The sequence below is a fragment of the Coregonus clupeaformis genome, unplaced genomic scaffold (assembly GCF_020615455.1).
Source record: "Coregonus clupeaformis isolate EN_2021a unplaced genomic scaffold, ASM2061545v1 scaf0156, whole genome shotgun sequence".
Lineage (NCBI taxonomy): Eukaryota > Metazoa > Chordata > Actinopteri > Salmoniformes > Salmonidae > Coregonus > Coregonus clupeaformis.
The window spans coordinates 612,560-628,002 of record NW_025533611.1 but is presented as its reverse complement, the minus strand read 5'-3'; the positions used below and the strand labels follow the sequence as shown (position 1 = coordinate 628,002).

The following is a 15,443-nucleotide window of genomic DNA, read 5'->3' as shown; positions in this document are numbered from 1 at the left end:
TGTCTGCTGGGTTCATGTTGGTCAGATCATAATGTTATGATTTAACTGGATAGAACCCAAATGCAGACAAGTACACCAAGCCAGAGAAGTTTTAACAGGTTTATTATAATGTTCAATAGTCCAGGTTTCCAATAAATGGGGAAGAGCAAGTCCAGGTTACAGGGAGGGTACAGATCCAGGTCAGGGCAGGTGTGGTACCGTAATGTCCTAGTGTCCGTGGTGAGTCCAAAGGAGAGGCCCGATAGTGGAGAGCAGGATGGTGGTGGCAGGAGTGAAGCGGAGGCAGGAGTCAGGTTCCAAATATATGGTTGTCTTGACTATGATCTGACGATGAGTGGAAAGTTTGACCGGGTCTTAAAGGCTGAGGTGATTATGGTGAATGAGCTGCAGCTGGAACCCTGACTCCCGCACACCAGACTTCACTCCTGCAATCAAGGACAGACAGAGGGGAGGGGGAGAGCAGAGAGAGAGCTACCTAGCAGCAGTAGGCCTAACATATACTTTAACATTAACCTGCTGTAGTTCTACAACCAACACACACAAATGTCTTGTGTGTTTTTAAAACTGAAATGTGATTGGAAATTGGAAAGAGGTCGTTCAAGTAAGCATAGATTTCCATACTTTTTCATAATGGTCCCCCGAGGGAATCGAACCCACAACCCTATTCCATTACTGTGCTACATTCCACGTGTAAACTACCTGACCAGGTCTTGCTCATATTCTCACCATCCTACAGACAAGGTCTTAATTACTAATGGCATCACTGTTCCAGTTAGGGGGGTTTCTGTGTCTGTGTTTATATCTATGTGGTCAGACAGACAGACAGACAGACAGACAGACTGTGTCTGTGTCACGGAGACCACCAGACAGGAAGTGACACAAGATGTTACATGAAACGTAGAAGGGGGCCTTTGTCAGTAAGCTAGGACCCACTTCCTCACAAAAAAACACACTGAACAATGAGCATGCAGGATAACTCATGCAAACCCTTCTGCAGGCATACGATGCCTATATGAAAATACACACACATACCGTTCTGATACCATCAGCCTGATCACCGCAGTAACAGACCCCAAACACGCACTCCTCATTGTCTAACTCTCAAGCTGAGTGAAGGGGTATTTTCAGAGAACGACTATAGATTGTGACTTCCTTTTCAACTAACATACAGGCAGTCTTTTTTAGAACAGCAGCTCTCATCAAAATAAGTCTCTTCTCTCCCTTCTCTACTCTCTCTCTCTTCTCTGTGTGTTTTGGTGAGTCTAGCTAGCTACCAGTCAGTCACAGAGAGATAGGGAGGACGTACAGCCAGAGGAAACAGACACACAGCACCTAACAGAGATGTCTGGTGGTCCCCTCTCCTGCTTCTCCAAACAGGGAATACTCCTACTCTCTATCCTCCACTATGGTTAGTATTGTATGGATTCTTTACTTTCTCCTGTTCATGTTTTGTATCTATTACATGTACTTGCTTGCATAATAAAGTTAGGAAAACTGTTCAACGGTTAACTTCCTTGTTGTTTTGTACATGGTGTGTGTTGAATGGGAAGTGCCTTGTCAGTGATTGGTTGGATATATCAAAACATTTACTTTATTACTGTGTGATAACACCTCTGACTATATTCAGACAAACATATATGGTGTTTTGAAAATGCATTATTTTATGAAACACATTCCGTCTGTGATGGTGTGGTTGGATCAATAGCTTTTGCAGTGCCTCTGGAAAGCAGGAGATCTTACGATCATGTTCTAGATGCATGTCATTCATTAAATTTAAGGTGATACTGGATTGTATCCAATGTTTTTAAGGCGTCCCTTACAAAAATAACTCGCTATCACTTTATTTGGATAGTCCCAAGTAGGTAGTTTGTAGATGGTTTGTAGATGTTCAATAACTGTCAGCAACATTTCCACTAACTATCTACTAACCCTAACCCTAGCCCTAACTCTAACTTTAACCCTTATCCTATCCTTAACCTTTACCCTAACCATTATTCTAAACCTAACCTTAACTTGAACTTAGCAAGCAGTTGTTTTTCAACAGATAGTTTGTTGATAGTATGACCATCTGTAGATCATCTACAGTGCATTCGGAAAGTATTCAGACCACCTCCCTTTTTCCACATTCTGTTAGGTTACACCCCTACTCTAAAATGGAATCAATAAATACAAAGTCTCATCAATCTACATACAATACCCCATTATAACAATGCGAAAACAGGTTTTTAGAAATTTTTGCAAATGTTTTAAAAATGAAAAAACAGATACCTTACAGGACCTCAGACTGGGGGCGACGGTTCACCTTCCAACAGGACAACAACCCTAAGTATTCAGAACCTATGCTAAGAGAATCAAAATTATATTCAGGTGCATCCTTTTTCCATCGATAATCCATGAGATGTATTTACAACTTGATTGGAGTCCACCTGCGGTAAATTCAATTGATTTGACATGATTTGGAAAGGCACACACCTGTCTCTATATAAGGTCCCACAGTTGACAGTGCATGTCAGAGCAAAAACCAAGCCATGAGGTCAAAGGAATTGTCCGTAGAGCTCCGAGACAGGATTGTGTCGAGGCACAGATCTGTGGAATGTTACCAAAACATTTCTGCAGCAATGAAGGTCCCCAAGAACACAGCGGCCTCGATCATTCTTAAATGGAAGAAGTTTGGAACCATCAAGACTCTTCCTAGAGCTGGCCGCCCGGCCAAACTGAGCAATCAGGGGAGAAGGGTCTTGGTCAGTGAGGTGACTGAGAACCCGATGGTCACTCTGACAGAGCTCCAGAGTTATTCTGTGGAGATGGGCGAAACTTCCATAAGGACAACCATCTCTGCAGCACTCTACCAATAAGGCCTTTATGGTAGAGTGGCCAGATGGAAGCCACTCCTCAGTAAAAGGCACAAGACAGCCCGCTTGGAGTTTGCCAAAAGGAACCTAAAGTACTCTCAGACCATGAGAAACAAGATTCTCTGGTCTGATGAAACCAAGATTGAACTTTTTGGCCTGAATGCCAAGCGTCACATCTGGAAGAAACCTGGCACCATCCCTATAGTGAAGCATGTTGGTGTCAGCATCATGCTATGTTGTTTTTTTTCAGCGGCAAGGACTGGGAGATTAGTCAGGATCGAAGGAAAGATGAACGCTGCAAAGTACAAAGAGGTCATTGATGAAAACCTGCTCCAGAGCGCTCAGGACCTCAGACTGGGGCGACGGTTCACCTTCCAACAGGACAACAACCCTAAGCACACAGCCAAGACAACGCAAGATTGGCTTTGGGACAAGTCTCTGAATGTCCTTGAGTGGCCCAGCCAGAGTCCAGACTTGAACCGGATCTAACATCTCTGGAGAGACCTGAATATAGCTGTGCAGTGACGCTCTCCATCCAAACTGAGGATCTGCAGAGAAGAATGGAGAAACTCCCCAAATACAGGTGTGCCAAGCTTGTAGCATCATACCTAAGAAGATTTGAGGCTGTAATCGCTGCCAAAGGTGCTTCAACAAAGTACTGAGTAAAGGGTCTGAAAACTTATGTAAATGTGATATTTCAGATTTTAAATTTTAATTAATTTGTACACATTTCTAAAAACCTGTTTTTGCTTTGTCATTATGGGGTATTGTGTGTAGATTGATGAGGGACAAATAATAATTGAACCAATTTTAGAATAAGGCTGTAACGTAACAAAATGTGAAAAAAGTCATGCGGTCTGAATACATTCCGAATGCACTATATATGGTACTATCCAAATAAAGTGTGACCAAATAACTTGTCTGCAGGACAAGAACAACTGCTATTATGTCCTACATATTAAAGTTTGCGTCATTGAAAACTGCATTCTTTTTTTCATAATTAATGAAAGAAGAAATGTTTTAAAGGTTAATAATACATCATTGATTGTTAACCATGGAGTGTATGATGCATTTCTGGTGCATAATTACATAGTAAAAACATTATGTAATAATAATAATAATAATAATAATAATAATAATAATAATAATAATAATAATAATAATAATAATAATAGTAATTATAGTAATATTAGTAATAATAAAAATAATAGTAACAATAAAAATAATAGTAATAATAGTATATACAAATATATAAATATATATATATATATATATTTAATAGTAATAATAATAATAATAATAATAATAATAATAATAATAATAATAATAATAATAATAATAATAATAACAATAACAATAATAATAATAATAATAATAATAATAATAATAATAATAATAATAATAATAATAATAATACTAGTAATAGTAGTAATAATATTAATAATAATAACAATACGTGTTTTTTATATAGAGCTTTTCATGGATCCAAAGTGTTTGCATTTCCACATAGTTGATTTGTACTTAGACGTGAGCCAAGGAGCATTTATTGATAAAGATCCACCCCTACTTCTCTTGTCCTGTAATCTCAACCTGTTCTGCTGAATGTGGGGGAGGAGTGGACTTTAATAAACTAAAGTATAGGACCCACACACTCAAATATGTAAAGATATGTTAAATGTGGATATTGAAAATGTCATACAGTATAAATGAAACCTGGAAAAGTGCTATTTAAATTAAATCCATTATTATCTATTCATTGATGGGGTAACACTTTACATTGCAGTGTATTATTGTGTAATTATTTGTGTAGGCACACTGTAGGTACACTGTGTACAGTGTAACAATGAGTAACTACAATACTTTCTACACTGTACTTACATGAATAATAAATACACAGTAATAACAGCCCTGTAGTGTAAGTGTAACCATTGATTGATGTCAGAATGTCATGTTGTGTATTTGTGTGTTTCAGGTGTGGGTATTTCTATGTTGTTCAACAAAGGAGTGGGGGACTCAGTGGAGCTGCCCTCAGGCTTAGAAAGAAAGATTTAAAGTCAATGGAGTGGAAGTATAACAAAATGGTCATTGCAGAATTTGAAGATAACTTTACCTTACCAAGATCACAGTTTGAGGGGAGACTAGAGATGAACGACAATAACTTCAGTTTAACAATCAGAGAACTGACACTGTAAGACTCAGGGGAATTTCTAGTTTCTGCCGCATCAAACGAAGGACACCAGATTCCAACCATGACCATCCATCTTCAGATCCATGGTATGCTGCTTTGTGTTATTACAAAGTTGTATCCTGTATTGTCTATCTCCTGAAGGTATGGTCCATTTAGAATGATTCTCTCTCTCTCTCTCTCTCTCTCTCTCTCTCTCTCTCTCTCTCTCTCTCTCTCTCTCTCTCTCTCTCTCTCTCTGCTCTCTCTCTCTCTCTCTCTCTCTCTGTTTCTCTCTCTCTTGTCTCTCTCTCTCTCTCTATCTCTGTGTTTCTCTCTCTCTTTCTCTCTCTGTCTCTCTCTCTCTTACTCTCTCTCTCTCTCTCTCTCTCTCTCTCTGTTTCTCTCTCTCTCTTGCTCTCTCTCGCTCTCTCTCTCTCTGTTTCTCACTCTCTCTCTTTCTCCCTCTCTCTCTCTCTCTCTATCTCTGTGTTTCTCTCTCTGTTCTCTCTCTGTCTCTCTCTCTCTCTCTCGTTCTCTCTCTCTCTCAGAGCCTATATCCAAGGTGGCGATCCAGAAGAAGATGAAGCTATTGGCCAACCAGTCCTGTTCAGTGTGGCTGCTGTGCAACGTGTCAGTCTGCTCCAACCTCTCCTACACCTGGGAGAGAGGGAATGAGACGTACAGGGACGACCAGCAGATACACTTCTCTTTGTCACCAGCAGACGGAGACATCAGTGTAACCTGCAACGCCTCCGACTCAGTCAGTTGGAAATCTGCATCTACAACAGTAAAGTGTAGTAATGACACAACAACCCCAGGTAACCAGATATCATAATAATCCACTCCATACACTTTTCATACAGTGTGCTTCTGTGCTTATGTTGTCAAATATAATATACAGTATTATGTAATACATGTGATTACATTGGGGAGATATAATATACAGTATTATGTAATACATGTGATTACATTGAGTAGATATAATATAGAACACTGTAGGCTTTAGCATATTGCAGAGTCTAATCCAGTTGTTCCCAGCTCCAGTCCTCCAGTACCCCCAACAGTACAAATTTTTATTGTAGCCCGGGACAAGCACACATGATTCTACTTGTCATTAATCATCAGGCCCTCATTGAGTTAATTCAGGTTTTATTTTTGGTCTGGGACTACAACAAAAAATGTTTGCTGTTGGGGGTACTAGAGGACTGGAGTTGGGAACCACTGGTCTAATCCAGTGTTTCTTAGTCCTGGTCCTGGGGACCCAAAGGGGGGCACAATTTAGTTGTTGTCCTAACACTACACGCTTGATTCCACTAAGGTATGATGATGAGTTGATTAGTGGAATCAGGTGTGTTAGTGCTAGGGCAAAAAAGAAAACGTGGACTCCTTTGGGTCTCCATGACCAGGTTTAAGAAACACCAGTCTAATCACATCTGTGTTATAGAGTATGATACATGGCTGGCCTGGAATAGGATCTACATCTGGGTACCAGTAGGAGGCGCTGTGGTGCTGATCCTCACTGTAGCTGTGGCAGTGTATTACTGCAGGGGCCGCTGTAACACGGGTTTGTACAGCATAGGGGCCTCATCTATACTTAAAGGGACATTTTAGCCTCTGGATGTATTCTTAGGATGTTTATGATGTGGCATAAGCATAATTAGATATTTTGTTCAAAATGTTGGGCTTAGGGATATTATGGAAATCGGAAAGCGAGTGTGAAACCTCAGAAGTGTGTAATGTATTAATTATTGGGTATGTTTGTGGATATCCTGTTTAGTATCTATCTGATTGGTTGATATTATGTTCTTGTCATAAACAGCAGATCTAACTGACAACACAAGAATGAAAGATGTAAGTATGCAGTAAACTACCAGCATTTTGGTAACTTTCAAGAATTGTATGTAATTTATCACTAGACAACTAGAGCCCCTTTTGGTATTTCAGATGATCACAGGTGTCTGTAATTATCTCTGGCCCTCTGTGTGGCTTATCACGTAAAATATATGAAATAACTAAATAAGATGATTTAAAAATAATTAAATTGAATCACAAAGCTTTGAAAAAAAATCAAAAATCAAAACAATGTTTTATATGAGGGTTTTAGCATAAATATCCTTTATATTTGTTTTAAAAAAATGTGGGGTCAAACTGGTGGCACTTGTGAAAAAAAGTTAATAGCTGGAAGAGTTACAGAGTCAATTGAAAATATGGCCATTGTTGATTAGATGCTTTTAAAAATTAATTAGGCTAGTTTATCTTGAACCATATGGTCTATCCACTAGAAACTCACAGACAATATGGACACAGCAGAGGTGTAAAGTACTTAAGTAAAAATATTTTAAAGTACTACTTAAGTAGTCATTTTGGGTATCTGTACTTTACTTTACTATTTATATTTATGACAACTTTTACTTTTACTCCGCTACATTCCTAAAGAAAATAATGTACTTTTTACTCCATACACATCCCTGACACCCAAAAGTATTCATTACATTTTGAATGTTTAGCAGGACAGGAAAATGGTCCAATTCACACACATATCAACAGAACATCCCTGGTCATCCCTACTGCCTCTGATCGAAAATCTGATTTATTCAATTCTCCACGTGGTCTAAAGGGCACATCATGTAATATAACAGGCTTTCAAAATTAAAATGTACAATTTATACATAAAATATCAAAGGGATGTTCCTCTGGATTATATGTATAAAGTGGTTACTATGGAGACTGGGATGTCCAAGCACTGTTTTCATGGAACGACCCATGTATGTGTACTGTATTCCGCTATACTGTGTACTGTAATTGCTGATAGGCAGTGTTTTTGTGCAATGTTCATCCATTTTGTTTATAGGTTTAAGTACCTTTTTCTGTATATATTCCAGACAAGATCAAACAGTCAGGCAATGTACATCTATGAGACCGTAGGTGATCTGGCTGTCCCAAGACTGAACACGGTGAGCGCGAGACATGAATGGTCATACCTGATATCTTTGAACATAAATAAAATAAAACAGTCTCTGTGTGAATAGGAGACTATGTAGTCTACTTGGAAATTGTCTACATTTCATAATGCTGAAACAGTTTCTTCTTGGTTGCCTGTCACATTTAGCCGCAGACTCTGTATGACAAGATCACATTTGGACGCCAGCCAGAAGCCCCTTCTTCTTCCAACCAGGAAGTACTGTGAGCTGAACAGGATGTGGTCATAATCTGGGCATCTATAGATATAGAACCCTCTGCATCCTCAGCATCCTTCATGTGTACCTTCTGTACATAGATGTTACTGTTTCATTTCATCACGACCTGCACATTTCTGTTTTGTTTTGCTTACTTGTTCAGAACTAGAATCTTCGTCTGTTCATGATCATTATGTAGTACAACTTGTTATTTTCAAGATATTCAGAGTTACATAACTATTTCCTAGGTTCTATTGCATTCTATTGTTGCATTAAGTGTTATATTTGCGTAATAACAACTAATAGCAATACAAAACTACATTCTTAAAGATTACCGGTGATTCTGTGGGACTCTACAAGAGTTGAAAACAATTTGTTTGTATGTATTGTAGTTTAGATGTGTATTGTACAGTAAAAAGTTTTACATTCCACAGACATGCTTTGTAGAAATCACATAGGCCACATTCCCATCAATTCAAAATATGCTCAAACTATATTTTGTTATTGTGTGAAATCAGACAATGAATAGACCTTAAAACAATAATACTGTCTTTACATATTGAGAAAAAGGAGAGAACATCCTAATAAATATAATGATTTGTAGAAATCATAACGCAGAGATCATATAATGACTCACAGTCACAAAAGTGCAGTATTTGAGAAAGGCTACCTTCAAGTGATAGAAAAACATGAATTACAACATAAATTACATTTTTGTATTTCAGGTGTACTATCCTCTTCATTACATAATAATAATAATAATAATAATATATGTATTTTATAAAGCGCTTTCATTTAAGAACTTTAAAAAAAACTATCACAAAAACAAAAGGATCTGGCAGATTCTTGGGCGATTGGATTCAACAGCTTCAGATGATAAGGCATTGAGGCAGTATGTATAGGCAGTAGCTTGAGTGGGGGAGCCAGGGAGAAATGTCAGTCAGGGCAGGTGCTCTTCTTCAGGCACTTTGTCGACTACGATGTTCAGCTCCTTTCTATAGGTAGGCTGGAGTTTTTTTTTTATCCCGAAAGTGTAGTACCGACCTGGTTGATGCTTCGACGCCTGTAAAAACACCAAAAAATACCAACAAACCTTGGTATAGACATTTGATGTACATACCCACTGGTCAAACAGTCAAACACTGGTTGAATCAACATTGTTTTCACGTCATTTCAACCAAAACAATCTATGTGAGGAGATTGAAGCAACGTGGAAAAGTGATTGGATTTGAAAAAAATCTGTAATGTAAAGGCATTTCATATTTTTTCCACCAACCTTAGACCTAAATCCAATGACATATTGATTTTTTGGGGTTGATTTCACATTGAATTCACATTAGTTGACAACTCAACCAAACGTAAATCAAAACTGGACGTTGAGCTGTTTGATGTCTGTGCACAGGAGGAAGTTGTTTCTAAAGTAAAGCTGCTTACTTGTTGAACCTGATTGATAACCAGGTGGCGAATCGCATCTCTGCATGTCTGGCAGACATATCAGTGTGGATGACGGATCACCACCTCAAGCTGAACCTCGGCAAGACGGAGCTGCTCTTCCTCCCGGGGAAGGACTGCCCGCTCCATGATCTCTCCATCACGGTTGACAACTCCGTTGTGTCCTCCTCCCAGAGTGCAAAGAACCTTGGCGTGACCCCCAGTCAAAACTGTTCGCTGCTCTGGCACCCCAATGGTGGAACAAGCTCCCTCACGACGCCAGGACAGCGGAGTCACTCACCACCTTCCGGAGACACTTGAAACCCCACCTCTTTAAGGAATACCTGGGATAGGATAAAAGTAATCCTTCTACCCTCCCCTACCCCACCCCCAAAAAAGTGATATATTGTAAAGTGGTTGTCCCACTGGCTATCATAAGGTGAATGCACCAATTTGTAAGTCGCTCTGGATAAGAGCGTCTGCTAAATGACGAAAATGTAAATGCATGTGAAGGACTCTATGACAAACATAAAACAAGGCAGTCAGTGATATCTTCTATTTTGCACCTAGCACACAAAATATAGGTTGTAACACGTCTTCATTTCAGCTAGAACTTAAATTAAGGGAGCGTTTATTTATACACAAGACACTGTGAAATTTGATAGATATGATTTTTTTTTTGTAATTTTTAACTCCCACTCACCTCTGAAAATATATGTTAAGACATCCGAACAGAAATCCTAAGAGCAACATTATGATCCCAGGGACGCGGGTCTCCCCCTCCACCACCACGTCAGGTTTGGGCTGTTCATCTGAGGACATAGGAGAGAACAAAAGAGTGTGGTAACAAGGTAAGAACACAAATAATGCCTCACTTTGTTCACAAATTAAACCGCAAGCTTCACCAGCATCTACAATAATTCCTCCCTGTCTTACTGCATAGCTGGCTGGCCTAAGAATTCCCTGCCCAAAGGTTCATGAATACACCAGTTTTTCCTGGTCAGGTCATGTGTTACAGAAATAAATCCTGGCCCTAGAAATGACTGTACCTTGGCATGTCTCCCTCACAACCCTAGAGGCGTTAGTGAGCCCGTTGCTGGCAATACAGATGAAGGTGACATTTCTGTTGGGGCTGTAAGACGTCAAACAAAGCCTCTGGCTCCCAAGAAAAGCTGGTGTCCTTCACTGTAGAGGAGCACTGAAGAGCCATCACACAGTAGCCGTCCTTCAAAACGCTGAAGACCTTACGAACACTAGGCTCAACGAGATGCTCTGGACATTTGAACAGAAACAAAGGAAGGTCTTGTGAATAGATAACACATTTTACAAAAACAAAACTGCCAATGAAATTTGAATAATGTAGAGATAAAAATTAGCAACACTTTGAAATGATTTGAAAGAACAGTTTTGCCTATAATAAATAGGCTATTAAACTAGTGAAATGTACAAAATATGAAATTCCTAAACTTTTACTTCTGGGTGTGGAGGGTCACTTATGTCCAATGATTGCATTTAGTCTCACTTGCGCCCCTAGAGGCAAATCTAGCATAAATCCTACAGAGTGCACATTTAAAACAGGGCACGGTTGTGATTGAGACCCTTACATGTCACAGTGAGCCGTACCTTACTGCTGCTTATCAGCTGCTCTCCCTGACCGTGTGTGAGGAGAACAGAGTAAAACATTTCATCCCTCTCTTATCATCTCTGATCTCCAAGTCATCAGACTCAGATACATACAGGAATTAAACTACTTCATTTATTTTCTGCCTCAGAGTCTGATGGTGTTGTGCTGTTCTCTCTCCAGTATCTCCAGTCTCTCCAGTCGTAGCTCCTGGATCCTCTACATCAGTCCTAGTAGGAGTGGTTGTGGGTCTGGTTGTTGCTGGTGTTCTACTGGTCATTCTCCTGGTCCTGCTGTGGAGATATCAAAACAGCAAAAGGTGAGACATTTACAATTTCTAATTTAATTCAAAACATTCAATTACATGTTTAGGAGAGAAATGTCTAAATATAATATAAATATTTGAAGAAAGTTCAGTACATAACACAATGTTTCTAGTTCAACAGAATATTCTGGTGACGACACCTTCCTCTCAACTATATTGATACGTACAGTATAACATCTTCTCTGTGCTTCCTATGCTGAGTATCTCTCTCCCTGTAGGCCCCCTCAGCCCCAGAGCACCAACCAGGACCCCCAACAGGACCAAGGATCTACCCAGGGCCAGGCTCCTGATACTGGGTATACACATCAGCAGCATGGTCAGTCTCTCAGCCCAGACCTCTACCACTCTCCTCTCTCTGTAACCTCATACACTGGCTCATCAACATCCACTTTGTATACAACATGTTATCATACTATATGTTCATAGGCAAGATGAGGAATAACCAAGATAAATAACTAAGATTTCTCTCTTTTTCGATCTACGATACGATCAATCCCTCAGACAAAAATGATAATGGTAGTGTAATGTACTGTTTTCCGTATGAATGTGTAGTAGCCTGCTTGTCTTCATTTAATATGACATGTAGAGTTTGACTAAGTGGAGGTGTTTGTGTATTATGTCTCAGATGCTGCTGGTGCTTCTGCTGCTGGACCAAGTCATGTGACTTACGTCCAGATTCAACTGAACAAGTTGGACAAGAAAAAGAAAGGTGACTCTCAACTGTGACATATATTGAGAAAGAAATGTAGCAGTGGATCTAAGATGAGTTACAATGTGTACATATATATACATATATTTACAAGTTCTCTGCTCCTCTTCCTCCTCCTCAGTAAAGAGAGATTATCCAAAATAAAATCCTGTCTACTCTGAGGTGAAGACAGGGGAAGCCACAGGTAAGACCCATTCTACAGGTTGGCAGTCATTAAAACCTTAATTCGTAATTTCTGAGTTTGTGATGAAGAGGTCGAATATGCAATAAGCTAATTCCTTCATTTGTTGACTGTAAATGTCCATTGTCAGCAGCAGCTGGACCTGTTGATGTGACCTATGCTGAGGTTGACCTCCAAAAGAAGGTCAAAGCCAAGAAGAAGAGAGGTAAGACTAGACATCCCTCCCTCCATATTCCCCCTATCAGAACCTCACTCCTCTTTGACCCCATATTGAATAGCTGTATATTATTCTGGATATTATTCTGGATATGATTTTTTATATAAGTATCGTATTATGCAGATGTTCGTCCTCCTACAGTAAAAGCAACCCCACCAGCGGCAGATTGTCTTTTCTCAAGTGTAGCCACACACAGCCCCAGGTAAGACTAATAGCCATATGCTATTGACACTAATACAGGTGAAGGATCTTAATTTCACCAGTTTCTCAAAGAAAGAAAATAATCCTTCAGCAAAAGGAAATTTGAAGTATTGTATGTATTATAATTAATGGACATTTTTGTAGGGCTTGATACATTTGTAGTTAGGGAAAATCAAGTCTGAAATTCTAGTGGAAATTACAAACTTTAGAAGCCTTTTTTAGATCTTGAATACATAACGAGTTTGCATTTCCTGCTGTGCAGGACATTTCCTGCAACAGCAGAGTGATCAAATTAATAATATGCCATTTAGCAGACGCTTTTATCCAAAGCGACTTACAGTCATGCGTGCATACATTATTAGTTTTTTGTGTATAGATGCTGCACCTGTATTATACTTATGAAAATAATGCTCTGATATTTATTTTTCCTTTATTTAACTAGGCAAGTCAGTTAAGAACAAATTCTTATTTACAATGACGGCCTACACCGGTCAAACCCGGACGACGCTGGGCCAATTGTGCGCCGCCCTATGGGACTCCCAATCACAGCCGGTTGTGATACAGCCTGGAATCGAACCAGGGGGTCTGTAGTGACGCCTCAAGCACTGAGATGCAGTGTCTTAGACCGCTGCGCCACTCGGGAGCCCAAAGTATATCAAAGTATACTCTACCTGTTTAAATTATACCAAAAAAAAATGTTGTGTGGTGATAAGTTACAGGTCCTTGAGGGAGATGGAGGGATAAATAACTTTGTGTGGTGATATGTTACAGGTCCTTGAGGGAGATAGAGGGATACATAACTTTGTGTGGTGATATGTTACAGGTCCTTGAGGGGGATGGAGGGATAAATAACTTTGTGTGGTGATATGTTACAGGTCCTTGAGGGAGATGGAGGGATAAATCACTTTGTGTGGTGATATGTTACAGGTCCTTGAGGGAGATGGAGGGATAAATAACTTTGTGTGGTGATATGTTACAGGTCCTTGAGGGAGATGGAGGGATAAATAACTTTGTGTGGTGATATGTTACAGGTCCTTGAGGGAGATGGAGGGACACACCATCAGAGGAGGAGCAGGAGAAACCTGTGGACATGGATTATGCACACACACACACACACACACAGAGCCATGCACAAACATACACGCACACACATACATGCAAACAAAAACACACACACACACACATGCATGCACTTACAAACACACACACAAAAACACACAAGCACACACAAAATAACACATTGTACATGAAGGATTTTTCTCTTGTTTTTTTACAAAAACAAATATATTTTATTGAATCATGGTTTAATTGTGTATTATTGTAACAGCTTTTTAAACAATGATATGGTGTAATGATGATGGATCTTATCTGCAGCTACAGCAATTGTATTGCGTATTGATTTGTATTGTATTGTTTGTTGGTTAGTTATTTTGTTCTTACATTTTAGTGGGTGGATTATAACCCAGTGAACTACTCTCTCTCTACACAAAGGCTGTGTTTAGACAGACAGACCAATTTTGATATTTTTTCCACTAATTGGTCTTTTGACCAATCACAAGAAGCGAAGAGAAGGATGGGAAAACTGCAGCATCACCAGTTGGAACCATTGTGGGCAGTGTTATTGGGGTGTTCTTCGTTGGTGTGTTAGTTGTTGTAGGATGGATCATATCTGGCAAAACACCTCCATCCACTAAAGAAGAACAGCTACTGCAGATATCCTCTCTTTCAATTATTTATCTATGTTTTCACAGGATAAAAAAAGTGATAATTTACATTGTGATTTCTCATCTCCTAACAGGTTGTTGTTCTAGAAGCTGACAGCCTAGTGAATGTTCCAGCAGGTGAGAGGCCAGAACCACAGCCCTCTTCCATCTCTGAAGGTGACATCAATCCACAAAACTGCAGGGAGACCAGGAGCAGCAGTACCAGCAGTAGCAGGAGGAGAAGAAGTCCATCCAGGAGACAAAGAGTACACTTCACCAGAAGAGAGGACGGAACCACAGAGCCCTTCTGAGGCAGAGCCTACATCAGTCTTCTATAGTCTTCTACAGCACCGCATAGAAACCAGCTGCAGCACAACGCCATCGAGTGGACAAAGACTGGAATAACTTCAACAAACCAGACAGTGTACTGGACAAAAGGAGATACATTACCCCTCCATCCCTCTCCATAGCTAGGTTTCCATTAATTTGTCCAGTGATCTTTTGTTAACATTTAGCAAGTTTGCATAGAAAATAGATGTGACAATAGAGGAGGTCCATAAAGATGGCGGCCTCCATGCACTTACCACACATTCTTTGTTTGGCTAAGTTCAGCGTATTTTGCATAGCTCTCCATTAATATTTATTTGTATGTTCATTAGCACAATATACATAATATAAATTTTAGCTTCAAGACGCCAGCAATTTCAAAAAGTAGATTGTGCTTCATTGAACCATGTCGTGCGCCTTAATTTAAAAACTCAGTGGATAATGCTAAAATAATGATGTCATATCTGAATTCTGCCATATTTATGCATTACATTTACATTTACATTTTAGTCATTTAGCAGACGCTCTTATCC

At 39.5% G+C, this 15,443-nt stretch overlaps 1 long non-coding RNA gene and 1 pseudogene across 1 annotated transcript; both read left to right on the top strand.

The window, feature by feature from the left end:
* Positions 1 to 1,117: 1,117 nt before the first annotated feature.
* On the top strand, positions 1,118 to 8,468 carry LOC123483855 (annotated as a pseudogene).
* A 3,728-nt stretch (positions 8,469 to 12,196) lies between these two features.
* On the top strand, positions 12,197 to 12,652 carry LOC123483862. Its single transcript, XR_006658323.1, has 3 exons — positions 12,197 to 12,281; positions 12,403 to 12,465; positions 12,596 to 12,652. It is a non-coding gene; the product is annotated as an uncharacterized LOC123483862 (long non-coding RNA).
* Positions 12,653 to 15,443: the final 2,791 nt, after the last annotated feature.